This window comes from Pseudopipra pipra, chromosome 20, assembly GCF_036250125.1.
Source record: "Pseudopipra pipra isolate bDixPip1 chromosome 20, bDixPip1.hap1, whole genome shotgun sequence".
Classification (NCBI taxonomy): domain Eukaryota; kingdom Metazoa; phylum Chordata; class Aves; order Passeriformes; family Pipridae; genus Pseudopipra; species Pseudopipra pipra.
This window is the reverse complement of record NC_087568.1, coordinates 2,505,092-2,531,633: the sequence shown is the minus strand read 5'-3', so window position 1 is coordinate 2,531,633 and position 26,542 is coordinate 2,505,092. Positions and strand designations below refer to the sequence as shown.

Genomic DNA, 26,542 nt, shown 5'->3' with positions numbered 1-26,542 from the left:
AAATATGAGATCTTTGAGGGGCTGGGTGGGGGTGAGGGGAGGAACAGACCCAGGGCATGAACACATTTTTTTAAGGCTCATCCACACAGCTGCTCTGGTAACCCTTAGAACTACAGGGGTTCCAGCTTCTCCTGCTGACAGATGCAAGTCTTAAAGTCTGCACCCCAATCTGCTTCCTGAACTATCTGCATTTTAAGGTGGGCCTGCTCCAAGGTCCTGAATTTGAACTTTCTCCCCATCTTGGCAGATTTCTGATTTCCTTTGGGTGTTTTTTTCCTCATTCCCCATCAGATTCTCTCTAATTGGGCAGCAAAGAGATTGTTACAGCATCACAAAATACTGAGAACCCTTCCCAATCAATTCTGCCCGTCGGAAGATGTTGTTCTCCAGTCCCAGTCTTGCATACATTCTGTTCTTTAATTCATAAATGTTTAAATAGGGGCCTAAGAGATCCCAACTGTGTCTTTTTACATAATGAAATTACAAGGAGCAATACGTTACCACCATCCATAAACTTACTGTGCACTTTACATAACATTCAGATGGGTGGCTCTGCATGAATGCAGATTTTACATTTTCAACTTTATTAAAGAAATGACTGGAGTGCTGGAAGGGCTGCGGGGCTGGATGGTCAATTCAGATCCTGGGGGCCATAAATCTGAGAGGCTGTGATTTGTTGTTCTTTGCTCACAATAAATTAAGCCTTTCCTGATGGAAAGGTTGGCTCCATTTGTTGCAGTTTAGGTCACGGTGTTTGGACAAAGATGTGCTGGGAAGGGAGTCTGTGCTGGGTCTGATGAGGAGGGAGAATATCTGCATTTTATCCAGCTCCTGGAGCAGGTTTTCAAAGCAGGATAACTGAGTGAGATGATTTTTGGCTGAGGGCTGATTGTGTTTTAAAGGCTTTTGATGTATTTCTTGGAGATTTTTTCACCTGAATGAAGCAGTGGTTTAACCAACAGGGCTGGGTGCAGGTTAGGGTTAGGGTGGCCCAGCCAGGAGCTGTGTCCCCATTCCCTGGCCAGAAAGATGCCACTGGAGCAGTTTTCAGGGAAAAAAAAAAAAGGCAGGGCAGCTCTGTGTCCTGGGTAAAGCCAGTTCTGGGTAGTGCACATTGACCTGGCATGGCAGAGACTCGTGGGCATCATACAACTACAATAATGTCATTTTACCTCCATCCCTAGTAAAAAGTGTCCCAAATTGCTCCTTACTGGTGTCTCTTCTGGGTAAGGAAAGGGATGATACCCAGGGTCTGGTGAAGCAAAAAGTATTACTGCTTCAACCACAAAATCATAACATCATTTAAAAAACAAATCATTTCAAAGTGCTCAAGTCTGTCATGTCTAGTGCGAAGGATGATTTAGTTGATAGTGGCTCATAATTTTCCATTAAGAAAAAATAATCACTGTTCCTAGCTTTGCTTTTCCTCATCAAGATTTAAACTTTCTTTTAGCCAGGAAGGAAAAACATTCTTGCCATTGAACAAGACAAAGGGCTGTTAAGTTGAAAGAGCAGCTCATTGAGAAACAATCTCAAAACCAACCAAATATGAGAAAATCAGACATAACTGCTGATAAATTGGCACTTAACCTTTTCCTGGAGATGCCTTTGCTGGAAGCAGAGTTATTCCCATATCTGCACACTAGATATAGGTGCCTGTGTGAGAACTTACAGCTGTTTAAGAATTCACTAAACAGCTCGGGGATATTGGTATTAACTTTATGACATTAAAACATAAGGAGTTCAATCTCTTCTGTCATATTATTGTAACACAGGATGGGTAGGTGTGGGTGGCTCATTTCAAATCTGCTCTGAATAAATATTGGGTGAAGACAGCAAATTTTGCTCCAGTGAGGAGTATATTTCAAGTTCAATAATAAAGTGGCCAGGTCAGCCTGGAATTCTCTCTCCCAGAGAGGCAGTGCTGTCAATTGGATGTTAATCTGTGTTAGATCCCATATCTGCTCTAAACTTCAATTCAGGAGAAGTTTAGCCTTGCCCCTTTGAGGGAGTGCCCGTGCTGAGGGGTCTGGCCAGGTGGGTGATCCCTGCCAAGGCTTTCAGGGCTCTCCTGGTACATTCACTCCTAAAATTCCCTGACTCAGGTCTTGTGCAAAGCTGAGCTCTGCCCAACAGTGGCTGTGAGATGCTGCCGTTGCAAACCCGCCCTGCATTTTGGTTCTGGTCGAAGGTTTTGCCCATGAATTGCCAGGCAGTACTTGCTGAGGGAGCCAACCTTTGTGTGATCACCAGAGCAAGAATGGGTGGATTAAAACACAAAATCAGAGGAAAATGGGAAACCTGAGCTGGTGCCTATGAAATGTATGTTAACTTCTCGTGTCCCCAGTGCCCAGGGAAAGCTGCTCTGACCTCTGTAGTCTGAACATTCCCCCAGTGCCAACACAAAGCACCTGACAGACTGTCCCAAGCACAGCCTGAACTTGAGGGGAATTGCTTTTGCTGAACAGCGATTATAATTCCTGCTGTATATCCAGATTTTGACAAGTAAATCTCATATTTTAAACACAGGATTAAAAATTTTTATTACTACAGTGGGGATTAAGTAGTAAAGCCTCAGAATGTAAGTCTGCAGAGTAGGAAAACAGGAAAATAAAGTGAAATGTATTGTTCAAAATAACTCGGGCTTAACCCTCTGCCCCCTGGTTCAGACCCAGGCTGTGATCAGTGCAGCCCTGTAGCAGTTATCCATGGGGCTCCTGTAACATTTCACAGGACAGGGAGGGGATATGGAATTTCTTCCTGTTGTTTTTCAAATCCCTCCATTTCCAGCCTTGGCTGCCCCATCGTGCTCAGAAATAGAAGTGGCATTGAATGGCATCCCAGAGAGAAACCCAAGCCAGCCAGGCTCGTCTGCTGCTCTGACTTGGCTGATTACAAAGTAGCTCATTTCCGTTCCTCCTTGTTTGTTTTCTGAAATGAAATGAACGTCTCTTTATTGAGAGTTTCATTGTGAAAGTGCAGCAAATATAACAACTTATCAGCTGAAAAGCTTTCAAGCCTTTGGGACCCACAGGAGCCAGCAGAAGCCTGGCCCTTGTCCTCAGTGAGCCTGGGATTTTACCCAAAACTCCTAATTTTGAACCTGCTTCCCAGAAGGATGATCTTGGAGTGAAGCAGAGGAGCTGCAAAGTGTGGGTTCTGTTTCCTCAAAAACCTCCCTTTCCTAAAATGATGGATAATAACATTTCTGTACCTGTCAGGTGGAAGTTTAATTCATCTGTGGACGGTAGGAGATTTGAAACCCTTGGCTGAACGATGCTATGGAGGTGGAAATAATAATTGTTCCAGGGTGATTTGAATGCACAGATTTAGAGGCTGCCCCCTCCAGCTTCAGAAAGTGAACTCACAAGAGGCACTGATGTCACTCTGCTGAAATTTCCCCCCAAATATTCCCATCCAGAACAACCGAACACTGAACTTTACCACAGGGAAACTGTAGCTGAAACAGGTACCAGAAGTAACCATCTAATGGGAAAAAAAATTGAATTTTTGGATGAATAAGGGAACTGTTTATGCTTACTATGTCTTTACTCCTCTCCCTGAGCTCACAGAGCTGATAAATTGCATTTTCCACAGCAGTGTTGGGGATCAGCAGCTGCTGGGTTCAGGATCAGGGGAGAGTTTAGAATTTGATGTTGTGGTATATGGTGCAAAACTATCAAACCAACAGCTCCTGCTGTTCCCAGGATTTGGCTGTTTCTACCAATATTGCTTTTCTGAACAACTAATGAACCCCTAATATCCATTTAGCTGCTCCTTTGGATACAGGCACAATTCTAATTCTTATGAATTTGAAATCTTTACTCTTGGTTCTTCCAGACAGTGAGAATTCTGACTATCTTTTTAATTTTCCAAATGAACATCCCTGTATCTCCAGCGAGGCCATATGAGCTTTTGACTTGATTCAAAAATTAAAAGTGAAATGGTTGATAAACATAAGCCTTCAGAGGTTCCCCTGCTTTGCTAAGGGGGGTAAATCTATCTAATCACAGGTTAATTACCAGCTATTTTCACACTACCAAAACATTCTTAAAAAACAAATCAATGTGTAATAAATGATTTATGTGTGTCCAATAATTAAAACCTGAATGCTCAGCACTTACCAACTTACCATGCTGGAACTGTCAGAAGATGTTATTTCATTCTAGCAGTATCAGGTTTTATACAACCCCCTGATTCCTGCACAAGGAAATAAAATTATTGAACATACAATTATTTAAACCCTCCCTGTGCTAAGGACGTGTAACAGTTGGTGGTATAATAAGCTAATGCAGTTATTTTGCTCACTGGCACTCTCAGCCACATTCCTGTTTTCCCAGGCAAGGAACACACAGATTTGGCCATACCAAACACAAAGGGAGCTGCAGGCAGGGATGGAGGTCATTCTGGGGCCAAAGAAATTTTAATTTCCATGTAATTTTAGCTGCCTTTTGATACAGTTCTTAATTAACTGGCAAATCTGTCTTTTCATTTCCATTGAAACATGTTGACAGTGCATTCTGACTTGGCTTGTAACCTGCTATTTTCCCTTTGCTGTAACCAGTGCAGAGGTGCCACCAAAAAGAACTTTTCTTTATCCCATGTAATTAATTGCCTCTTTATCTCCATTCCATTATATAACCAGTGTAACAAAATCATCTAGGAGGCTGCCTTATTGGGAAGGTGGATTGAATTTTTTGGCAGCACAGGTCATCCTTGCTTGAAGCAGAGCTGGAGACGAGTCTTGCAGTGTGGAAAAACAAAGCAAGGTCTGGTTGCCCTCGAGGAAGGGCTGCCTTGCAGTGTTGTGCCCAATGCAAAGGGAATATGTGCTGCAGCCCCTGTAACTATTTTCAGAGCTTCCATTACTTGGGGAAGCTCTGCAATTGCAGGGAGAGGGGTCCCACACGTGGGCACATGTGGTTATGGGAACACAGGATCTGCTCCGCTCCATCAAACTATTGACTCGTCAGTTCTGGGGTCCTGCATTTGTTTCAGAAGCTGAAACTCATTACAGAGTTTGTGCCAACTTCCCAAGGGGGAGAAGGCACCGGGGTGAGCGGGAAGAGAAGGTGTGAAGCCTAAAGTTATTCTTCAACATGAAGGATTTAGCTTTGTTCACAATTTATTTACTAGATTCAGCAATTGTAACCTAGAGACTGAAATCCAGAGGCGGTTCTGGATGCTGTTGTTGGAGTTGAAGGTCAGGTTAGTTGGAATCAAAAAGCTGTTGGAAAAACTTTCAGTCCAACCAGCCTTTATGTTCAGGGGATGACTGGGTCGTGCTCACTGTGGGGGTGTAGCCACACAGTTACATGGCCCTTCAGAACCCTCATACGCACAAGATGGGGGCTGAATGAAGCTGTTCAACAGGTTGACTCCGTACTGCTTCTTGTGTCAACTCTAAAAGTACTTTGTGATAAATAATAGATAACTACTGGAGGATAATGTTGCTCCACTGCCGTGAATTGCGCAGAGCTTTTATCATCTCTTAAAGCAGACTGTGCCATGGGGCTGTTGGGTAAAAGCTCTGGGATTTGGCACAACAGAAGAAAAGAACAAAAGATGACAGAAAAAGTAAATGAAGGTTACAGTTTTTGTTAATTAACTTCCTTCTTGGCCTTTACTTTCACTCCTGCCAGAAATCCAATTCCTGCTTTGTCCATAAAGCCCTGTACTCACAGGTGACTGATCCTGGGGGGAGTTTATGTTACATTTAAGATTAACATAATGCCACAGGTAAGCCAGAGGTAATGAGTTTGGAACCACTCCCTTAGCAGCTGGGCAAGGAAAGACAGAAAATTGGGATTGTTCAGCCTGGAGAAGAGTCAGCTTGGGGTGACCTAATTGTGACCTGAAGGGAGCCTACAAGAAGGATGGAGAGGGACTATTTACAAGGGTATTTAGTGACAGGACAAGAGGGAATAACTTCATAATGAGAGTAGGTTTAGATTGGATTTTAGGAAGGAATTGTTCTCTGTGAGGGTGGTGAGGCCCTGGCACAGGTTGCCCAGAGAAGCTGTGGCTGCCCCATCCCTGGAAGTGTCCAAGGCCAGGTTGGATGGGGCTTGGAGCAACCTGGGCTAGTGGAAGGTGTCCCTGCCCATGGCAGGGGGTGGAACAAGACGATCTTTAAGGTCTTTTCCAACCCAAACTATTCTGTGATTTTTATGATTCTATGAACTCCACTGCTAAGTCTGGTGGTGCCAGATTATCCAGCAGTAATGAATGACAGAATATCCTGGGTTGGAAGGGACTCACAAGCATCATCCAGTCCAACTCTTAACCCTGCACAGGACACTCCAACCATTCCACCATGCCCCTGAGAGTGTTGTCCAAACGCTCCTTGAGCTCTGGCAGCCTTGGTGCTGTGATCTCTGTCCCGGGGAGAGTTCAGTGCCCAGCCACCCTCTGGGGGAAGAACCTTCCTGAGATCCAACCTAACCCTCCCCTGACACAACTTCAGGCCATTGCCTCAGGTCCTGTCATTGACCACTAGTGCTGCCCCTCCATGTCCCCTCAGGAGGAAGTCAATGAAGGCAGGACGCAAAATGGGGAGCGGAGGGGACAGGGCAGCACAGGAGAGCAGGGACAGGTGGATGTGAGGTGGAAATGGGGGGTTTGGAGGCTGGAATAAAACACAGAGAGCCGCGCGTGGAGGAAAATGGCGCATCCTCCCCTTTTCCCTCAGCCCTGAGGGGCCGCCCCCCCCCCTTCCCCTCGGCCCCTCAGAGTTCCCGCCTTAACGGTCCCTCAGGCTCTGGCGCCCCCTGTCGGCGCCAGCCCCGCGCTCCCCTCACGGATCGATCCCGCTCCATTACCCGGGGCCAAACCTCGAGGTTTTTAGAGCAGGTTCACCAAATTGTCAATTAAGTGCAAATCAATCCCCGGCCATTTATCACTGTGTTAATCCGCCTGCGCTCTGCGAGGCGAGAAATCGATCTGCTCCGTGTCACCGGGGAGCAATCGCGGCGCGCTGGCAGCCCGGCAGCTGCCGGATCAGGGCAACCGCGGAAATTTATAATCCCGGAGAAAAATTGCTGCTTGCCAAGAGGCACATTAAGGAAGTTGGGGAAGTTGAGTGTGTGCAGGGGGAAGGGGCTGTGACAAAGAGGCTGAGCAGGGAGACCCGGCTCCGGAGGTGTCCGGCCGGGAGGCTGCAGCCTGAGGAACCGTTGATTTATTGAGGAGATAAATAAAGATTATTGTTAACTCGGATCAATGAGTTAATATGTGAGGGTTTGAGGGCATGGTGAGGGTGGGCATGGGTATCCTGCTCCTCAGGAGCCCCTGTTTGGCTCCAGTCTGGGGAATCATAAAGTGAGGCAACTAAGTCTCTTCTCCCAGGAAACAAGTGACAGGTTGTGTCTCTTGGATATCAGGAAAAATTTCTTCACGGGAAGGGTTGTAAAGTATTGGAACAGTGTGCCCTGGGAAGTACTTGAGTCAGCATCCCTGGAAGAGTTGATAAAATGTGAATGTAGCACTTGGGGACATGGGTTAGTGGTGAACGTTGTGGGGCTGGATTGATCATGGAATCATGGAATGGTTTGGGTTGGAAGGGATATTAAAGATTATCCAGTCCCACCCCCTGCCCTGGGCAGGGACACCTTCCACTAGCCCAGGTTGCTCCAAGCCACGTCCAACCTGGTCTTGGACACTTCCAGGGATGGGGCAGCCACAGCTTCTCTGGGCAACCTGTGCCAGGGCCTCCCCACTCTCACAGGGAGGATTTCTTCCAATATCTCATCCAAAACTACCCTTTTTCAGCTTGAAGCCATTTCCCCTTGTCCTCTCACCACATGCTCTTGTAAAAAGTCCCTCTCCATATTCCTTGTAGGATCCCTTCAGGCATGTTTGGACTTGATGGTCTTAGAGATCTTTTCCAATCTTAGTGGTTCCATGATTCTATGATCATCATGGCTTTTTTTTTTAAATTCTCAGAAAAAAACACCCCACACTAACTTTGCAGGGAAATAAAACATGTCAGTTATCCTTACATGGAGATCCCAGAATTGCTGGAAAGGGTGCCAGAATGCCTTCCCTGGAGGTTTGCCAAAGGTCAGCATGGGCAGAGCCAGTTCTGGGAGAGTTCACCAAGAGAAGTGACTCTTGGGGAGCTCATTTCTTGAGCTTTCTTTAGGGTCTTACTGAATGCAAAGCTTGAAATCATAAGCACAAGCCAAGAGCTGGGGAATTAAAATGGTGAAGTGATTATTAGCTTAAAGAGGTGAACAGTTATTTCCTCTGGAAAAGAATGACTGTGTGCTGCACATGGAGATGAGGGGGCCTGGCCTGACCCTGCTGCAGGATTTTGGGGTTGTGATTTCTTGTTTCACAGCTGAGGTTGAAAAAAACCCTTCCTCTGGCTGCTTTTGGGGGATGGCAGAGTAGCTGTGCTTTCATATCAGCTGGGTTCCCCTGGTGCAATACTGAGAATAAAAGAGCAACTCAACTCGTAAAGGGAAATTGAACCAGACAAGAAAAAGTGTAGTCAGAACCCTTGAGGTTTTTACTCCTTTAGTCCAAATGAAAAATCTACCTTTTTTTTTTTTCTTCCTTTATGGCTGCGTGAAGGTCAAGAAGTTTGGTTCAAGACTCGGATAAATAATTAAAACCCAAAATTCTTGTTTAAAGTTTTATATCAACAATTTTCACAGCTCTGTTTCAATATGAACCAAATAGAAAACTGCCATTACGTGTCTTAGCTCGCTCCTTGCCAGAATTATAATGGGGAAGGTGCAGTTTTCTTGCAGAAAGGAAATCTCTGTTGAATCAGGATTTGCAGTTTTTGGCAATGCCAGCAATCTGGCTGTAGATGGAAAAAAAACCTGCTGAATATATTATCGAACTCTTTAGAAACTGCTGTATTTCAACTAAAGAAAAAGGTACTTGCAAGCTTCTCTTGCCACTCAGATGCTCTTTATCCATAATGCTGTGTAGTTATTTGGGTTACTGGGAGGAAGGGAGAGTCCATGTGGGTCTTCTCACTTCCAGCAACTTTCATTAGAACAAAAAAATAATATCGAAAAGGAATCAACCCCTGCTGGGGTGGGTGTGTGTGTTACATTTTTCTTGTAAAATCTGCTAAAATATCACTCAGAATCAGGTTGGTTGGTCTTGGTTCCCAGATTAAGGAATTAAAGATCGACTAAACTCTTCTCAAGTATTTAAGAAACGAACCATCTGTATAAGAATCTAGGACAGATTACACTTAACCTTATTCTGAAGCAAGAGATTAAGATGAGAACAGCTACTGTAATTAAGATGCTGCAGATGCTGTTCACTAAATATTCAGCAAAGGAGATCCTGGAACCTTGTGCTGCAAGAGAGGGAAAAATAACACAGGATCCTTTCTAAAAGAGCCTCAATATTTTGTGAAAACTGTCTCGCTCCAGTAATTTTTCACTGAACCTGTTAAATTTTCTCGGGCAGTGCTGTGCTGGTGATTCACTGCTGGGCTCACTTCCCATGGGCTCTGGTGATGTTCCCCCCTGAAGCTTTAAAACCAGGCCAGGTGCCTGTTGAAAGGTTGTTCTCTTGCCCAAGCACTGCAAAAACTTCTGGAAAAGGGCTTAATTCCTTTTGTGGGAGGTTAAAGGAAATGGGCAGGCTGCTCCAGCCCAGCTTTACAGCTTATTTGGGGATTCCCAGCTACAAACTGTCCTTCCCTCACCTTTTTCTAGGCAAAATTTACAATCTCTAAGAGAGGCTGTGACTCAGGAGTAGGGAGTCCTTGGAATTAAGACAGAAAGAGGGTTGGTTTGGGGTTTTTGAGGTTTTTTGGGTTATTGGGTTTTTTTAGCTTTCAGTTTTTAAAGGTCATCCCGAAACCTTTCTTGAGAGTAGAGTAAATAATCAAGTGATACCGTGAAATACCGTGTGCCTTGTGTAGAATCTGTTTAGCTTGTATTTTCCTGGACAAAAGGACTCCTTGCTGATGCCTGCAAGAAGTCCAGGCTCCTCCTGCCCGTGAGTCCATGGATATTGCCAATTCAGGGATTTTTCAGGGATGCACATGCAAGCCATTTTCTACGTGACCTTTGTATCTGGTAGCTAAGGAAAGGTTTTTGGCTACTAGGACTAGTGGTCATAAGGTGAAATACCAGAGCATCAATCTAACTGGCCTTGAGAAAACCTCAAGCAGTGATGTGGTTCCCACTGGGAAGCCCAGGCCTGGAAGTGAGCAGATCATTCCCAGGCTCTCCTCTGTAAATCGTGTCGTAACTCATCGGTCTGGTGCTTAATGAAGTGTTTATTATCCAGGAGGCTTCCAAATGGGACTAGTGAGAGAGAACTAAATCCCTAACAGTCTTCCAGCAACTGGGGTTCCCAAACGAGGTGGGAAGCAGGAATAAAATCCAGGATGGGTTTTTTAAAACTTATTTACCAGTAGAGATCTAACTATTAGTAGTAAGAATTTTCTTTCACTTCCCAAGGGGGAGATTTCTATGAAAAAAAAAGAGAAAAGACAGAGACACTTCAGTTCCCTGAAGGAACTGAAGTTATTTGTCCATCCTGCCTGTGCTTTGAGGATGTTTTCCCAGCCAGGCCTTGATCTGTGCTCAGCAGACAGACCTTTGCTGTTCCAAAAGCCTCACCTGAAAGGAGGGGGGAGCATCTTCAGAATATTATCTGAGCTTAATAAAAAGCAACATGTTTGAAGCTGCTCCAGAAATGAGTTGTGCATTATTTAAAAAGGGAAGAGTATTACTGCCTTCCCTGGATCTTGCTTCTCTTGCCTATCAGATTTTTTTTTTGCCCTGGGATGGCAGGGAGTTGCTTAAAATGAAAAATTGATCCCGATGAACAGCTGAAAACTGGTTTGCATAAGTCACAGTTATTATTCAGATATTACAATGCAAGGCAGTGAGACCCATGAATACTCTCATGGAAGCATTTAAATATAAAAGCTGAGTACTTCCAACCCCAAACAATCCCTGCAGCCTGCCAACAAACGAGAATCTTACTGGAATACACATAAATCATCTTGTTTCTGACAAATCCTGAAGAAGCAGGGGGAGGGGGAACAGAATCCCTTGCTAATTCCCCCAAGCTGCTGTTTATTGAAATTAGGCAGCAAGGATAAACTATAGCTGGATCAATAATTATCTGTCTAATATAATCAAGTGCCTCCTATGAGAGTCTGTCGTTAAGCACAACTTCCTGCCAAACCCTTGGACAATGTTTCATGCAAAGAGCTATCAGGCAGTTCAAATGCCGGGAATGCCAACTAGGACGTGTCCTGCTGGATCTCCATTCAGGAGAGGGGAGCTCCCTTCAGCCCTTGCTTTGTGCTGCTGCTCCCCCCGCTCCTGCTGGTTGTTTGCACGGTGTAGGGGCAGCACAAGCAGGTAGGGAGAGACAGGTGAAGTCTGAACTCACAGGCTGCGAATCACCCTGATCCCGCAGCCGGAGCAGCGAGGCAAGAGCAGACAATCCCTTTAAATAACACAAAATGCTCATTTTTTAATATTTTTTTTTGTGTTGCAACCCTTTTGTTCAGTCCGTTCCTACTCAAAATCTGGATTCTCTTGCCCCCAACTAATTTGTGTGCTCTCTGCGAGGGGTAGATTTGAAAACCTGTAGCTGCGAGTGACTGGGTGCTCTGACAGACACCAGCTCTATCCGTTGAGAAACAGGGAGTGCAGCTGTGAATCCTGGAGCACAGCCCACTGAACCAGCATTCCTATCGAAACAAATGAACTGTGAGACAGAAATTAGCAGGAAACATTTCCTACAGTGGGAAAATGAAGGGCAGAATCCATTTTGCCATATTCTGCTCACAAAGCCCTGTCGGTTGAAACAACTCTATTTGCTCTCCAGATACCAGAGGCACCAAGACTGCAGAAATTCCATTATTAGACACCTGTACAGACAGAGCTAATTGAACCTCTGTGATGAGGATGAAAGCAGAAAAGTATTCTGGTCGTTTCCTCCTTCTCCAAACTGCTTTAACCATTCATCAAGAGGCTCCTTGCATTTTCCTGATTTTTAAGCTTCCTACTTGAAGTTTCACATCCGAGCATTATTTTGACAGACAGCCCACTTACCCTGTGAATTAGGCATTTACAGGCGACTTTCTTCTGTTTCCCCAGTTCAGCTGCAGAATATTAAAGGCTTGTAGGTGTTACTGATAGTCATATATTGCGGCAATAATGTGTCCTACTGCTCTGAACGCCGCTGCAGAATTCATCAGTTCCATGAAAAATAGTTCCACGTGCAGGAGTGTGGAAGTTCAGTGCGGTGCCTGTGCCTGGGCTGTGCCGATGCTGCTGTCGGCAGTAGGCATAGATCACTCCCTGACACTGCTGAAAGCTTCCCCACATACATATGAAAATGCCTCTGTGAAATGGAATTCACAATTTTGGGCCCTCCCCAACACCCCCACGGGTACATATGTCCTCAGAGCAGCTTAATGTACGTTCTTCTGATAGGCACCGACTTATCTTTATATCTCCATTCAAGATTATCTTTCCTGCCTGTTCTCAGCTTGGATCTGATTGTGGTGCAGGGTGTGGAACCCCCAGAAGTTTTGGGTTATCGTAAGGATTCTCATTTCTTTTGAAAATTCGTGTTTCTTATAAATTAAGAATAATTACGTAACGAACATGAAATAAAAATAAATACATGTGAATACAAGTATATACTTGCCCAGTTCTCTGGTTGGGAGAACTCATTTGTAGGTGCAGCCACTCACTAGGTCTAGTCAGAACTATTCAATTAAAAGCTTTCATCATTAATATCATCAGCTAAGAAGGGTCTCTCCTGTTGGAGAATCCACTTCTAATGCAGATGTCCTTTCTCTTTTCTGCTGCCTTGCAGCAGGCATTTAGACTCGACTAAAAGCAATAAGCTGATATATCTCTGTAACACATCCTCTCTGGTATTTGTGTTTCAGCTGGCAATGCAAATCGGAGCAGCCACAGCAACATTCAGATGCAAAGTCATTTCCTAACTAAGTAGCAAAATTCCTAATTAATTCTGTACAAAGTGTTTTATTGGACCTGCTTGCTAAAGCTCTTCCTACCAGCAGAACCACAGATCCTGCAGGGCAGAGAGACTCGGGGCTCTCTTCACAGCCCCCAACCGTGCAAATGCCTCCTGGGGAATCCCAGTCACCACTTCCCAGTCAGCCACCTTCTACTGCAGGCTGGGAAAAGCCCTTTGGGACCTGCAGGCAAGGGCAGCCTTTCCTTTCCTTTCTGATCAGATAGTGAATAAACCAAATATTCTGTCTTAGTAAAGCTGTAAGGGCTGGTTCTACTGAGAGGTACAATCTTAGGAGGATTCCAGGAATTATATTGATTTTTTGGGAGCATAAATACCTGGATATTGCAGGTATAAGTTATGTTGTTTTATAGGAATACCCTAAGAGGCTCTGAGATACAGAGATCTGAGTAGACTGAGCTCAAGTTTGCTCTAAAGGAAGAATTACTGCTAAATAAAACCTGGTATTCAGAAACAGGCTCCTTAAAATCTGTCAAGAATAGGAGACTTTAATACCTGAGCAGATAAAATCAGCTCCCAGCTTGTGAAATCTGGCTCCTCAGAAATTGCCCACCAGGAGAGCGTGAGAAACATTTAATGTTCTACTGCTCTGTGGCTACTTTCTGATTTAATTTTACACTTGGGTGAATAAGTTGAGCTGCTTTGAATTTTGCCAAGTGTAATTTAGATCATCATTTGTGTCCCCTTCCCTTCTGTGCAAAATGCAAGATCCAGGTCTGTGAGGGGCAGGACACCCACGAATGTGGCCTGAATGAATCCATGTGGGGGGTGTGGACTGACATGTGCTTTTGCACAGTTTGCTTTATCATTTAGCTTTACATAACAGAAGCTCCACAAATAAAGAGCTGATCAACTTCTGGTAGATATCTATGACCACAAAGAAATTAAAATGCTCTGTTCTAGAGGGAGAAAAAAAAACTTAGACCTCTGCAAGAAAACAGGTGCCTTTATAGAAACCATGGAAATAGCCTCAAAACTGTTTGTGGTACTCAGACCTGGTGATTTGTGGTTCTGCCCTTCGAGAGCTGTCGAGCTCCAAGTGCTTTATACAGCCAGAGGTCAATCCTGGCTGACTTTGAAGGATATAAGACAGCAGCAGTAATATGTAAACTGAGAAAGATTTGACCTCTGGACTGTATTTACAGATAGGCAAAGGGCATCTTTGGCCATACCTCAAAGTAGGAATGTGCAAATGATAAGATATATTAAATTTAAACCTGACAGTCTCTCCCTACTGGGCCTTTATCCTGGCTTATACTGGAAAACCTTTGCAAACAGAAGTCCTGCTAGCAACAAAGTGACTGGGCTTGGCAGGAATACATGTAAAGTCAAACATGCACATGTATATTTAGGAGGTTGAAGCCCTCCTCAAAACATCCTGCTCTGTGAATACTTGAAGCCATGAATAAAAGATCTCCATTTGGCTCAGTGGTCTCTCCAGGCTGGGTTCATTTCCACTTACAGATTATTACTCACCAAATGTATAGTCTATGGAAATGTAACTAATTTGTTGTTGTTTTCTGGTCGCTGCATCCTGCTGAGTTATTGATTGTCTGGACTCAGGGTATGCATGTTATTGTAATAGGCTCCTGAGCTGTTAGCACACCATTGATTCAATATTTCTCTGGAGCAAAAGCCGACTGCCAAGGAATTTCCAGGCACTGAGGGGCTGTAACTATTCCTATAAATTTTATTCTTAGCACTTTGAACTCGGGGAAAACTCTTCTAGTTGTTGCCAAAACATTTCTCGTTATTAGCAGTAGAAGCGGGAAGCTGAATAAAAAATAGGAGCAAGAGAAGCTCCTCTTCAGAAGGGAAGCTTCTAAATGTGTTTTACTGCCCAAACCAGTGTTCTCTCTCTTACCAGACCCTAAACTAGGCAGGCAGAACACCCTGGTGAGGGGCAGAAGCAGTAAATAAACTGAGTTTTGCCCCCAGCTCTGATTTCCACTGGCTTTGGGAGCCCAGAGTCAACCCCACTCAAGGTCTTGAGGTTTGAGGTTACTGGTTATTTTTCCAAGTCTCAGTTTCCTGATCAGAATCCTGATTCTATGATTCCCTGTCCCCAAACAGGGGTGGTGCTGGAGCTGCCTCACCGAGGAGCAGTGCACCAGGATGGGGTAAATCACTAAGTGGGTTGAGTTGAGGTGTTGGAAAAGTGAATTTGCTCCTTGTTTTGCCCTGCACTGCTAGGAAGGAGTGGAAGCCCTGCAGTGGAACTGCTTGGAGGGGTGAGATACAAACCCAGCACCTCTCCTTGCTCATGGGATTCTCTTGGGAATGCTCGTGGGAGCTGCAGTTCTCCCAAAAATGGGATTCCCATTTTCCAGTATCATATGCAGAGGTTTTTTCACGGGGTGAGGGGACAGAGCAAGCCTTTTGCATTATATTCCTAATTGTTAGTGGGGTACACAGGCAACCCAGAAACATTTAGAAAAGGAGTGTGTGTGCGTGTCCCATTTGCATCAGTTGGTTGCAGTGCTCTGCAGGATCATGGGTAGAGATTCTCCGAATTCTCTCATGCTTGGCTTTGCTTTTTTTGGTAGGCAGAGCATTTCTTGCAGGGGATGTAACATCTCCCGTGGAATAAGTGACACTGGGTGGGGTGAGGGCTTTATAACCGTAAGTAAGGATCAGCCCGTGTTTGTCAGCACTGCTAATCCCTCGCCTGTTCCAGCACTGATTCTCCCAGCTGAGCAACAAAGCCTGCAAGGAACCAACTTAAAAAAAAAAAAAAAAAAAAGAGATGCATGAAACTAAAGGAAATCAAAAGCAAATTATTTTCCAGATTATAGCCCTCCAGAGCTGCTGAGATATTGCCCATTTTTCACAGCAGACAAAAACATTTTCCTGGGGATCAATTTAGCTTCCAGAAGTCGGCTCCTTTCAACCCATAATCCATCATATTTCCCCATTTGCAATCTCTCTGTGTCTGAGTGTTTTAAGTTTCCTATGAATTATTTTATAAAGAGTATAAAGAGGCCTTTTTTCCTGCTGAAATGAGGGAGTTGCCTTTCTGCCCTATCAGGTCAGATACCATTAGACTGTTGTACAAGGGGGCCCTGCCATCCATACCTCCATATTGGCAACTACCTTAGTAGGCTCATCTGTCAAAGAGATCCAGTAATCAATCACTGCAGTGATCAATATGCAGCTTATGCATTCATCATTCCTTTGAGGAGACTATTAGGATGAAGTTGTCAGTGAAACAGGAACAAAGGGAGAAATATACTGAGATGGCTGAGGGGTTGAATGTGTGTTGGGGCAAGAAAGAGGAGCTTAAAAAAGAGGAAATACAGCTCTACTGAAAAAGGCAGGGGATTTTGTACCTTGAGGGAAGGAGAAGTTTGTGACAGATTTATCTGGATGCCCAGGAACGTGGTGCAGAAGGTGACTCATCTTTCAAGAGGCAGAGTGGCGTAAAAATTTCCAGATCTCTTGATTGGTGTGTCACTATGATTTGTGGGCTGCTCTGCCAAGGTAAAACAGGTACCACGAGGAGCTGGGTACAAGCAAGGCAAGGAGGACGATGCGGGAAAGCTTGCGAACGAATCCGTGAGAAGCACGTTGAGGCAGGGAGAGGGCTATTTATTTATTGCTCTGAACTCGTGCCTTTATTCCATTTAATCTGAGCCCAGGAATTATTGCAAACATTGATGATCACTTCTGCCTTGAAAACACACCAGGGTCCCTCCAGGTGTCAGCAGCACAGACACTTGGAGGCATTTCTGATGAGCACAAGCTCCCTGCCTGGGGCACTCTGACCACGGGCCCCCACAAGCCCACATTAAATCTGCCTCAGAGACAGGACTGTGTTTTCCCTGTTGGCCTTTGCCAGGCAATGCTCTGTGCCCACCCTGAGCTCCATGTCCACAGGGACAGGGCATGTTTTGCACACTGAAGGGAGACAGATTCCCTGGGGGAAGGCAGCTGGCTTGGATTGGTTCTGCGCCTTGGAGAGTGGGAAATACAGGACGTGTCCCTGTGCTCCTGAGCGTGGCCCTCCTTGGTCAGGTGAAATCCTGGCCTCTCTGGGCAGGTACCCCAACACAGTGCATTTCTCTTCTTCCACTGCTCCATCCACATCCTTCCCTGGTGTAACAAATATCTGGTCACTCTTCTGACCTTACTGTTGAGTTAAGCCGTAGCAGCTTGGGAGCTCGCTTTGCTCTCCAAGTTTTTCCCGTTGAGGCACTGGAGCAGGGTGACTGGAATGACAGATGGGGGCAGCTGCAGTTACTATGATAGTTCTGGTGTTGCCCAGACCTTCATGGATGGTGATAAGAGCATTGGATCAGGCAGGCTCAGCTCCTGCAGCCAAAGGAGCTGGGCTGGTACCCACCTCTCACATCAGGTTCAGTGGAGTCAGGGGAAAGGGTTAATTCTGTTGGACCTTGGGATGTTTCAGGCTCAATTATGATTATTCCCTTATCTGATGGCAGAGCCATTATTTAGTCACTGTAATAATTTACATTAATTGGAAGTAATGCATAACAAATTTATGAGACTGGGGCTGGGCTCAGCTTTTGCATGAAACTCATCTTTGTGATGTGCTGACCAAGCAGAATGGGCTCTGATCTGCCAGTCAGAGGAGAAGTGGTGTTGGCCCACATTGCCCAGGGACAGGAGGGAAACATGTTCAGCCCTAGGCCAGTGTGCAAACAACCTCTCTGTGTAGCAGGACCACAGGCTCTGCAGGGCCATCCCAGGGCAAACACAGGCAAGGAATCCAGGCTTTCCACACAGTTGCTAAAAACCCTTCAGCTGTGGTTGCTGTGGGGCTCTTACCCATAACTGGTAATGGTTGTATGTCTCTCCAGCAAATGGCTTGCACCATGTGGAGAGAGGGATGCAATCGTGTTTGCCATGGATTGTCTCCTGTCTGGTTCCAAATTGAATGGAAAGAGGGAAGAACCTGGAGGTTTCTTCAGCAGAGGTTTCTGAGCCGAGCCAGGGTCTGTCAGGCAGACAAGTGGAGGCGAGTGGTGACTGGGAGGCTCTGACCAGAGGTCAGAGAGGACTCGGAAACAAAGAGGAAAGGGAAAAGCCTGTGATGTGATCCCTGGTGCTAATTAGCTTGACCCCAGTGATTGTGTCTTAAAGTAACACAGGTGACCCCTGACCGTGAAGGTTCTTCAACTGTGATCCAATAAAAGTTGCAGGAATGAATTTCGCTTTGCATGTGGCCCCAGGGTATTTGTCTCTGAACTGATTTGTAAGAAACCTGGGAAAACACGGAATCCTTCCATTAACCTTCATATCCTTACTTTACAAGACACAGTTTCCTTCTCAGACCTAATGACCGTTCATAAAAGCATCCGTCACCTCCGGCCTCACACCCGGCAGCAGGACACGTGCGCGGCACGGGCTGGGTGAGAGACACGGCAGGTGCTCCAACATGCCCACCCTGAGGAAACCAAAGAGGCTCTATACTGACCTTTTAGAGGGGGCTGACAGTGATGGATCCCTCTGCCCTAAGTACAGCATGTGCCAAGGCCAAGTCCTGCTGGTTGGTTCCATTTTGGTGCTTTCTTCCCTTGGTAGCCCCACTCTTTTCCTTCCTGGCGTCTCCCTACATTGACTGGTGACCCCAAGCTTGAGTCACTGTCCACTGGGACTGGCAGGAGCAGGACTGGCTCTGCAGTCAGCTCTCTCTGGAGGTGCTGTAGCTCTGTGTCACTGTACTTCCTCAGGCACCCTAAGGAGTCCAGTGACTTTATCACATTAAACTTTGTGCTAACTGTAAAACTAACTTTCATCCTTCTCTGACCTTGGTGCACTGATTTTATGGGCTTGTTTTCGTACCTTACATTGCTATTTTGAAGCAGATCCTGAATGAAGAACACTCTGTTTGGCAGCAACAGTTCAGATCTTAAAAACCAGTGCAGGCAAAATCCTCACGTGTGAATTGGTCAGATGAGGATCCAGCTGGAAAACAAGCAAAGCCTCCAGGTCAAGCAGTGCAAACTATCCATCTTTTAGGGACACTTGCCTTTTGTGCTGAGATAAAGAACCATCATCCTGGCTTTTCTCTAGGCAGGATCCCTGGAAAGCAATGGAGAAAGTATCTTGGCTTTCTCTGAGGTCTGGAGCAGAATTGCCATGGGCAGAGGCACCAGTGTCCCCAGCAGGGACAGGCACTGTCCACCACAGAAATAAGGAAAGGATCTGGCAACTCTTCTGCTCCATGATGGTCCAACCAGTGACCAAGAATCCAAAGTCCTTCTCTCTTGACAGTCTCTTCCAGGGAGCAATGTATCTTAGTCGTTTGTCCTAATAATTTATTACAGAATTAAGTGTATTGCCTAGGAAGCATGCCAGTAATGCTCTGCCAGTATATGTACAACACTTTGTTAATTAAAAGTATTAGGCAATATAGACTCCATTGTTGTGAATTAATCAGTTTAATTACAAAGAGGATCAAGTATCGTAGTTAAAATATTGGCTTTTGTCACACACCAAGGTGAATGCCTTGCATGTGGCAAATATTTTTTGCCTCTAAAAGGAACATCATTGTCCGTATTTATTTCCCTTCCCCTCTGCAATGTGTGGTCACCAAAGTGGCATGAAAGGGAACAGGATCCATGTCTTCCCCTCCTTAGCCCACCCGGGTGGGACTCTTCCAGAGCTGGGAAGGGGAAGTGCCACAGGCACTGGCTCCTCCTGCACTCTCTCAGACCTGCTGGTATTCGGGTGGAGGGCTGGGAGCCCCTGTGACAATCTCACGGGGCTGCTGGAGGTATCAAAACCTATTTCCCTTATTTATTTGGGGGATTACTCCTTTCTCTCAGGCAGGAGTGGAGCGCAGGGGGGTTGAAGGAGGTTTAATCCCCGAGACAAGAGGAAACCTTCCAAAAGGTTAATTGCTGGGCTTTGTGTTTTGTGTAGTGCGGCTGCTCAGGTTACAGCAGCGATGCCATCTGCTCAGCACGCTGCATAATTCACCAGCCCTGTTCGGATGGGCACTTGTGGGCTATTCATGAGGAAGTTACCTTTAGGCAGAGCTCAGGTAACAGGTTACCTGACACCCCAGACTGACTTCTGCTCTCTTGTCCTTTTGCCCTTATTGTTCCTGTCCCCAGGCTGTGGGAGTTACTGGCTGGTGGAGAGGAGCTGGCTGGGTGGTCTGTCCCCAGCCTCCTCCTCCAAAAGTCACGGGGCACTTTCCTGTCCCCAGTCCCTCCTCCAAAGGCACAAGGCACTGTCCTGTCCCCAGCCAGTGCTGCTCAAGCATCACCTCTCCACTGCAGCAGCACTTGAGTTGCTGTTTTGGACTGGAACAGCAGGTCTGATGCTATTCCCTGTACAACCCATCTCCTTGCCCTGTGCATGTGGGCATGGCCACATGCCATGCAAAGACACTTCACTTTTCTTCCCCCATTAAAAGCTCAACCTGTTTGGAAGTTCCCTCTTGCTTCTTTAACAGCCACAACCTCACACAGGACTTTTGCCTGCTGACAGAGATGTGCTTTAGTGCTCCAGTTTGCCCAATACGCCACTTTACTGGTGATGTTGAGGTAATTAATGCATTTCAGCAGCACAAGGTGATTGGGATTTTTTTCCTGCCTCTCCATGCCCAGGCCCTATGTGGGGTAAGTCACTTCCACAAGGGTTTTTAACCTGATATGGAGTCGCTCTCCTGTGCCAGCACACCCTTCTCATCTCCGCTGTGTAACCCGAGTTCTCGCCCCTCGTTTAATAGCTACCTCCCCATGAATATTTAACCAAGGATCTGAGCAGATGAGCTCCAGCTAACATGTGGCAAACAGATTTCCAGTACAATAGGGCCTCCTGAAATGATGATGCATAAAAGAAACCCTGGGAGGAACGGGAAGGTTCACCTTCTGGAAAGGGAAGCGCGGTTGTTCCCAGTGAACTCCAGTTGGCTGAGGAAGAGGAGAAAGTGGAGCACTGAGGGCTCTGGCAGAGCGTGCAGGGAGGGTGTTGGTGAGAGACAGAGACAGAAACATCTCAGGTAAATAAATTGGAGCTCTTCTGGTTGGCCTAAAGCCTTGTCCATGTGAGCTTGGAGTGGTTTAATTGATACTTCAGCCTTCAGCAACCTGCTGACCAGAGACCTCCTGGGTCAAAAGCAGGAGACAGACATATAATGCATAAATTTGCATAGTCTTCTTTTAGCTCCTTCCCAGGGACACTTGCATAGATCCTCCAGCAGTGAGTTCCATGGTTCATTAATTCTCAGGGGGAAAAAAATAATCAGCCTTCTGCCTGGTGATTTTCCTGTGTGCCACCTCATTCTTCCACAGAGAGGAACTGAGCACAGCCATGTTTTACTCCTTTGCTTGGATACTATCTTGATTTTTTGCAGACAGCTACTGTGTACAATTTCTCAATATACTCTACCCAGGTAAATCTGTGGTTCTGAGGTTCATTAATCAGTAAATTGGAGATTAATTTCAGATCTAATGAGAGATTAATTTGGCAATTTCCATTCACCAATGAGGTGAAAACCAGCAGTGCTGTCAATAGCAAAAGGTCTTTCTGCTCTATTGAACAGCCTGAATATTAACAATAATCTCTGCTGCTCTCTTCAGCCAAAAAAGAGATGCTCTGACCCCCACCCCCTAAGGACTCATTAATGATAAAGGGCCCAGATTACCAAATTAAACAGAATTACTTTGACCCAAGTAAGGGCAACAGGTTAATTTTTGCATAAACCGTGGCTGTGTCCGTGCCTGAATTGCTCTCCAGGCCCCTGCCCGGGTGTGGGGCTCAGAGGACACTGAGAGGTGAAGGTCTCCAGGAGTCTGTGCTGCTGAAATATTGGCTGTTTCACCGGGCTTCCCTCGTGAGAGAGATGAGCAGGATTTACAAGGCAGGGCTGATTTGAACTGGAGCAGCCATTTGCACAGAATAATTCCCTTTTCAAGCCCTAAATTCAGACTTTATGGCCTTCCCTGCTCCTTTTGGTCTGCTGTGTGTCCTCCCTCTGTTCCCACTCAAAAGCTTGGGGCTGCCCTGCCAGGGGCCAAGGAGAAGTGACAGCAACCTGTACTCACAGCCTGGCAAATGGACACTGGGACACTCAATCCAGTTTGTAATCCCTGTATGTGCCTGTATTCCAAGAGGGAATTACATCAGCAAAGGCATCAGTGAGAGTGGGGCTGCACTGGACCTGACTGGGGGGCTGGAAGCTTTTAACAGAGCTGGATTTGGGGGCTGTGAATAGAGGCACAGCTTCCTGGGGGGAAATTCCAACCACTGTGGAGATGGAGGCTTGGCCACCTCTTTGCAAGTCCAGCCAAAAAATCTGGCACAAAGCCTGGGTTCACTCCTGTGCTTCTGGGACCAACAAGACTCTCCTTCCTAACACACACTTAGGATTTCAAACAAATCTGCCATGAAAAGGGGTTAAGAAATCCCTTGGGAAAGCGTGTGAGGCTTTGGAAAAGGACCCTCAGTGGTCAGGGCTCTAACAAGGAGCAGGGTCTGCCCAGCCCTGCCTGGTCCTACCCACCTCCTCTCCCTGAGCCTCCTTGCTCCTTCCCAGTTGCCTGAGTTCCCCAGGCAGTGGATCCTCCAGGGAAAACCAGGATTCCTCTGGAGTGCAGAGCCCAGGGTGCTGCTGGAGGTGGCCCAAGGCAAGCGGGGTTCAGGCTGCTCCCTAAACAACCTCTCACTTTGTGCTAAGCTCTGCAATTTATTGTTAGTGTTAGTCAGGTTAATGTACTATTACTTTGCATATTAATAATATCTTATTACATTTGTTCTTAAGAGTGGTATCATGTTGAGGCAATGAGGATTAATGGCACCTCGGTAATATTTACATATTTACATTATTAAAAAGCAATACATCTTTTAGACAGCCCCGTGCATGGTGTAGAATTGCAGATGCTGTTCCTGAGCCCACTGCAGCCTTCACCCTGTGATACCTGTCCTGCTCACAGCCTCCCATCCCAGCTTTTCAGCAAGTTTAAGCACAGTGGGCAGAACCTGTGGCTCCCAGCACCCCCCTCCTGCTGAGCCCACCCATCCTCTGGCCATATCCTTCACAGCTCCATCCTGCTCCATGGTCCCAGGGAGTCTCCTAAATATCTGAGCAAAGGGTGCCCAAACCACCCAGCTCCTCACAGGCTGGGAGATGGTTGGGGGATGCAGTGGGATGGTGATTCCCTCCCTGGCATGACTAAGGACAGTGACAAGGGAGCAAAGGTTTCTCCCTCTCCAACAGACCATGTCGCTCCCCCAGGGAAAGGCTCTGCGACTCGGCTGGAGGCTCCCAATCACCTCCACAGTCCTAAACTTAATTAAAGCTGCCAGCTTCTAATTAAACCACTTAATTAAGTGCCACATTGTCAGTAGGTAAAGATGGAGCAGACTTAATTATTTAACACAATGACATAGAAGAAAAAAATCCCTTTAAAAGCGTGACACCTCCTAGGTGGGCAGGAGCCCACTCTGCCCTGCTGTGCCACCCCACAATGCCACCAGCCCAGCCAGTGTTCCCAGCAGCCTGATGGGACCGAGGCCTTTGGGAGCTGTTTTGGGTTTCTCCAGAAAGGAGACATCCAAAATTTCCAGTGACCTCACAGTCCCACCCCTGCCCGGCAAGCTCCTAGTGGGGTCAACCCCCACCTTCTCGCTGTCTCTCCACTCCCCCAAATCACCCCCAGATGTGGATCATTAACCCTGGAGCACAGGGGGGGTCATCCTGACCCCACTGAATCAATGAGCAGGGCCCAGCTGCCTCCCCAAGGTCAGGTCTCTGCTGTCACTCCCTGTCCCCGGGCCCTGTGGAGCAGGGCTTGGCTTCACCCACCACCTACTTTGTCTCATTTCAATCTTCCTTTTAAAACTTCTCTGGCCAAACACTCCTGTTTGCAGGGGTGATGTAACCTGAGTGACTCCCAGGCTGGCATTCTGGGGGTAAGATTAATGGCAATGTCCTTGTCAATAAATCCATAAAGCCCCCAAACCCGGTGATGAACGTGCAGAAGGTAAAGGCAATGGTTAATATCTTCCAAATAGGCCCCAGAGCCTTTGAGTGCAGGGGAAGAGGAAAGCACTAGTGACCCTTGTTAATCTTTTTATTGGCTCCAGCAGCTATTGGCACCTTTTGCTGGCCAGGAATTTGCAAGTCTTTGGGGAGCAATGATTTCACAGTCGGGGTCTCTTTGAGGGAGAAAAAAAATTCCCTTTGCTCCTAAAATGGGACCATTCTTCCAAATGAAAATTGACATTTTGGTTTGAACTTCATGACCTCCAGTAATCACACTAATGGCCTTGGCTGGCTGGCTGGGAGGGAGCTGGCTGTGGCCAGGACTGATGGGGACCTGTATGGATCGCTGGAAATGGGCCTGGAGATGAGGATGGGAGAGGCTGCTAACACTGGGCTCTAACTGGCCAGGGCACTGCAGGTGATTTCTGACCTGCTCCAGGGACTTTTAACTGCATCAGGTTTGATCAAAGGTATTGGCAGGACAGTCACTGAGTGCTCTGAGCCATCCATCCACCCACCCACACACCCTGTGTCCATCCATCCATGCTGAGCTCCTAAAGCCAAGGAGCACCCTTGGAGCTGTCAGATCAGCAGGAGTGGGGGGAGCTGGGGCAGCTCACGTGCTTCCCACAGCTCCCAGCCTTTCTTGGATGCTGCTGCTGAGCCTCTTGGACCAGCAGCACTGGAGAGGGGCTCCCTGCCAGCCCAGCTGTGGACACTGGTGTCCAGGAACAGCACGAGGATAATGGTTCCCAGCACCATGGTATTGCCAGGGCAAAGCTGGAGGCAGGTTCCCCTTGGTCTCCTCTCCTCTTTCTTCCTCACTGACTTCAAGCAAATGCACTTTTCATGAACTCTTAATGGAAGGACAATTTTTTAGTCAAAAGAGCTTCTCCCTGCAGTGGTCTGTAAAAGTGAAGGGGGAAGAAACAGAATACACCAGAGGCAGGATATAAACCCTGAACAGCCCCAGCCAGGTCACAGTAACTTCCAGGCTGGAAGCTGAGTTAATATTTCTCAGCACTTCCCAATTCCCTCCCTGCTGGGTGTCACAGATATTTTTTTCTACATTATTTTCAGTCCTTTGGTGTGTTTTCCCTATGAACATGGGAGGGTCTTGTCTTCTCCCTGCTGTGTTTGTTCTTCAGTGTTGAATCTAGAAAACTCACGTAGGCAGCTCTCTCTCACAGATGATTTTTAAGTAGTATTGAGTAAATATAAAAGGAGTTGTCGCTGTCCAGAGGTGTTCACAGTGTGCCTTGGGCCAGCTGCTCTGACTTTCCTGAGGGATGGATGCAATCCTAGGGCAGTTCAGGTGGATCTGACACACCTTATGTGGCATCTCTGCTCCTCCAGCATGGCTGAGACTGGCAAAGTTGAGATCTGGCATCAGATAAAAATTCTTGGACCATCCAGATGGAAATCCCTGTGGATGACACACTGTTGTTATCCACCTACACCATACAGGAATTGGCTGTAGCTAAGAATGCAAGAGGGTCCTTTCAGTTTATTTTTTTTTAATACCTCATTTAGTAGGTTAATATTCCATGTTATTTTAGGCTGCTTGCTCTATACATCTGCCACCCAAGCCCGTACAGATGTTTTAGGATTCTTTAATCCTGACAAAGGACTTAGCGTTAAGGAAAAATGGGTTACATAAAGATCCTTATCTCCTTAAGAAATAAAGCATGTTTTGGGCATATTGTGTGCAAAACAAGACTAAAATAGAGACAGAACATTCTGGGGCCACTTACCAGATGTGCAGGTTGGAAGATGTGGGTCTGGTTTGCCTGCAGTTCTCCCGCCTGGCTCTTGAGGGAAGAGGGGGGGAATATTCTGCAGGAGGCAAAACTACCAGCTCTGGTGTGGCACAGGGGAATTATTGAGCTCATAGAACTTCCCACTAACAGCAGCCTCCCGGGTTAGATGGCAGGAGTTTTGCTTGGGAGAGGACTTTTCCTGGGACACCAGCTCAGACTGATTTCCAACAGCAGGAAAGGTGCCCCCAAGTTAAACTCCTCTCCCAGCCCGGAGCTGCCGGAGTTTCCAGGATGATGTCCAGTATTTCACCCCCTAAAATTGACACAGTTCTCACATTTTTGTGACTCAGTGATTGATCCAGCCCGTGTAAATTACAAAAAGGAGTCACAATCCTCTGGGGTCTGAGGCAGAATATCAAAAGAGCACAGGCTCCTGCTGCCTTAATTAAAACTTAGTTTAATTAAAAACCTTGAGAGCTTTATTAGACTGGGTAATTGATTTAATTTTCTTGTGGAATTCTATTACAAAACACTTCCAGCATGTTGGCTTTGGAATCCTGGCTCCAGCACCATCCTTCCCTCTAAACAGCACCTTTTCCTGCTCTGAGCCACGAGCTCCTTGGCCAGGCAGATCCCGGAGCCTCACGGGACATTCCCTGGCAGTGAGGGGCTGAGGGCTGGTCCTGGCTGGAATAGCAGCCTCAAAGCTCTGTCCCTTGTCCCGTGAAGTCTCTCCTTTGTGCCACCCAGAGGGGCTGGCACTTGGCTTTCCCAAATTCCCTTTTTTTCCTCCCAGCTCTGCTCTTCACTT

At 46.5% G+C, this 26,542-nt stretch overlaps 2 long non-coding RNA genes across 2 annotated transcripts; both read right to left on the bottom strand.

Moving 5' to 3' along the window:
- Positions 1–2,517: 2,517 nt before the first annotated feature.
- LOC135424953 (uncharacterized) lies at positions 2,518–12,984 on the bottom strand. The gene is made up of 4 exons (XR_010435438.1): positions 12,054–12,984; positions 8,001–8,189; positions 4,125–4,200; positions 2,518–2,931 (listed from the first exon to the last, which is right to left on the bottom strand). It is a non-coding gene; the product is annotated as an uncharacterized LOC135424953 (long non-coding RNA).
- Positions 12,985–24,045: 11,061 nt separating this feature from the next.
- On the bottom strand, positions 24,046–25,786 carry LOC135424954 (uncharacterized). The gene is made up of 2 exons (XR_010435439.1): positions 25,726–25,786; positions 24,046–25,397 (listed from the first exon to the last, which is right to left on the bottom strand). It is a non-coding gene; the product is annotated as an uncharacterized LOC135424954 (long non-coding RNA).
- Between the last annotated feature and the right edge of the window lie 756 nt (positions 25,787–26,542).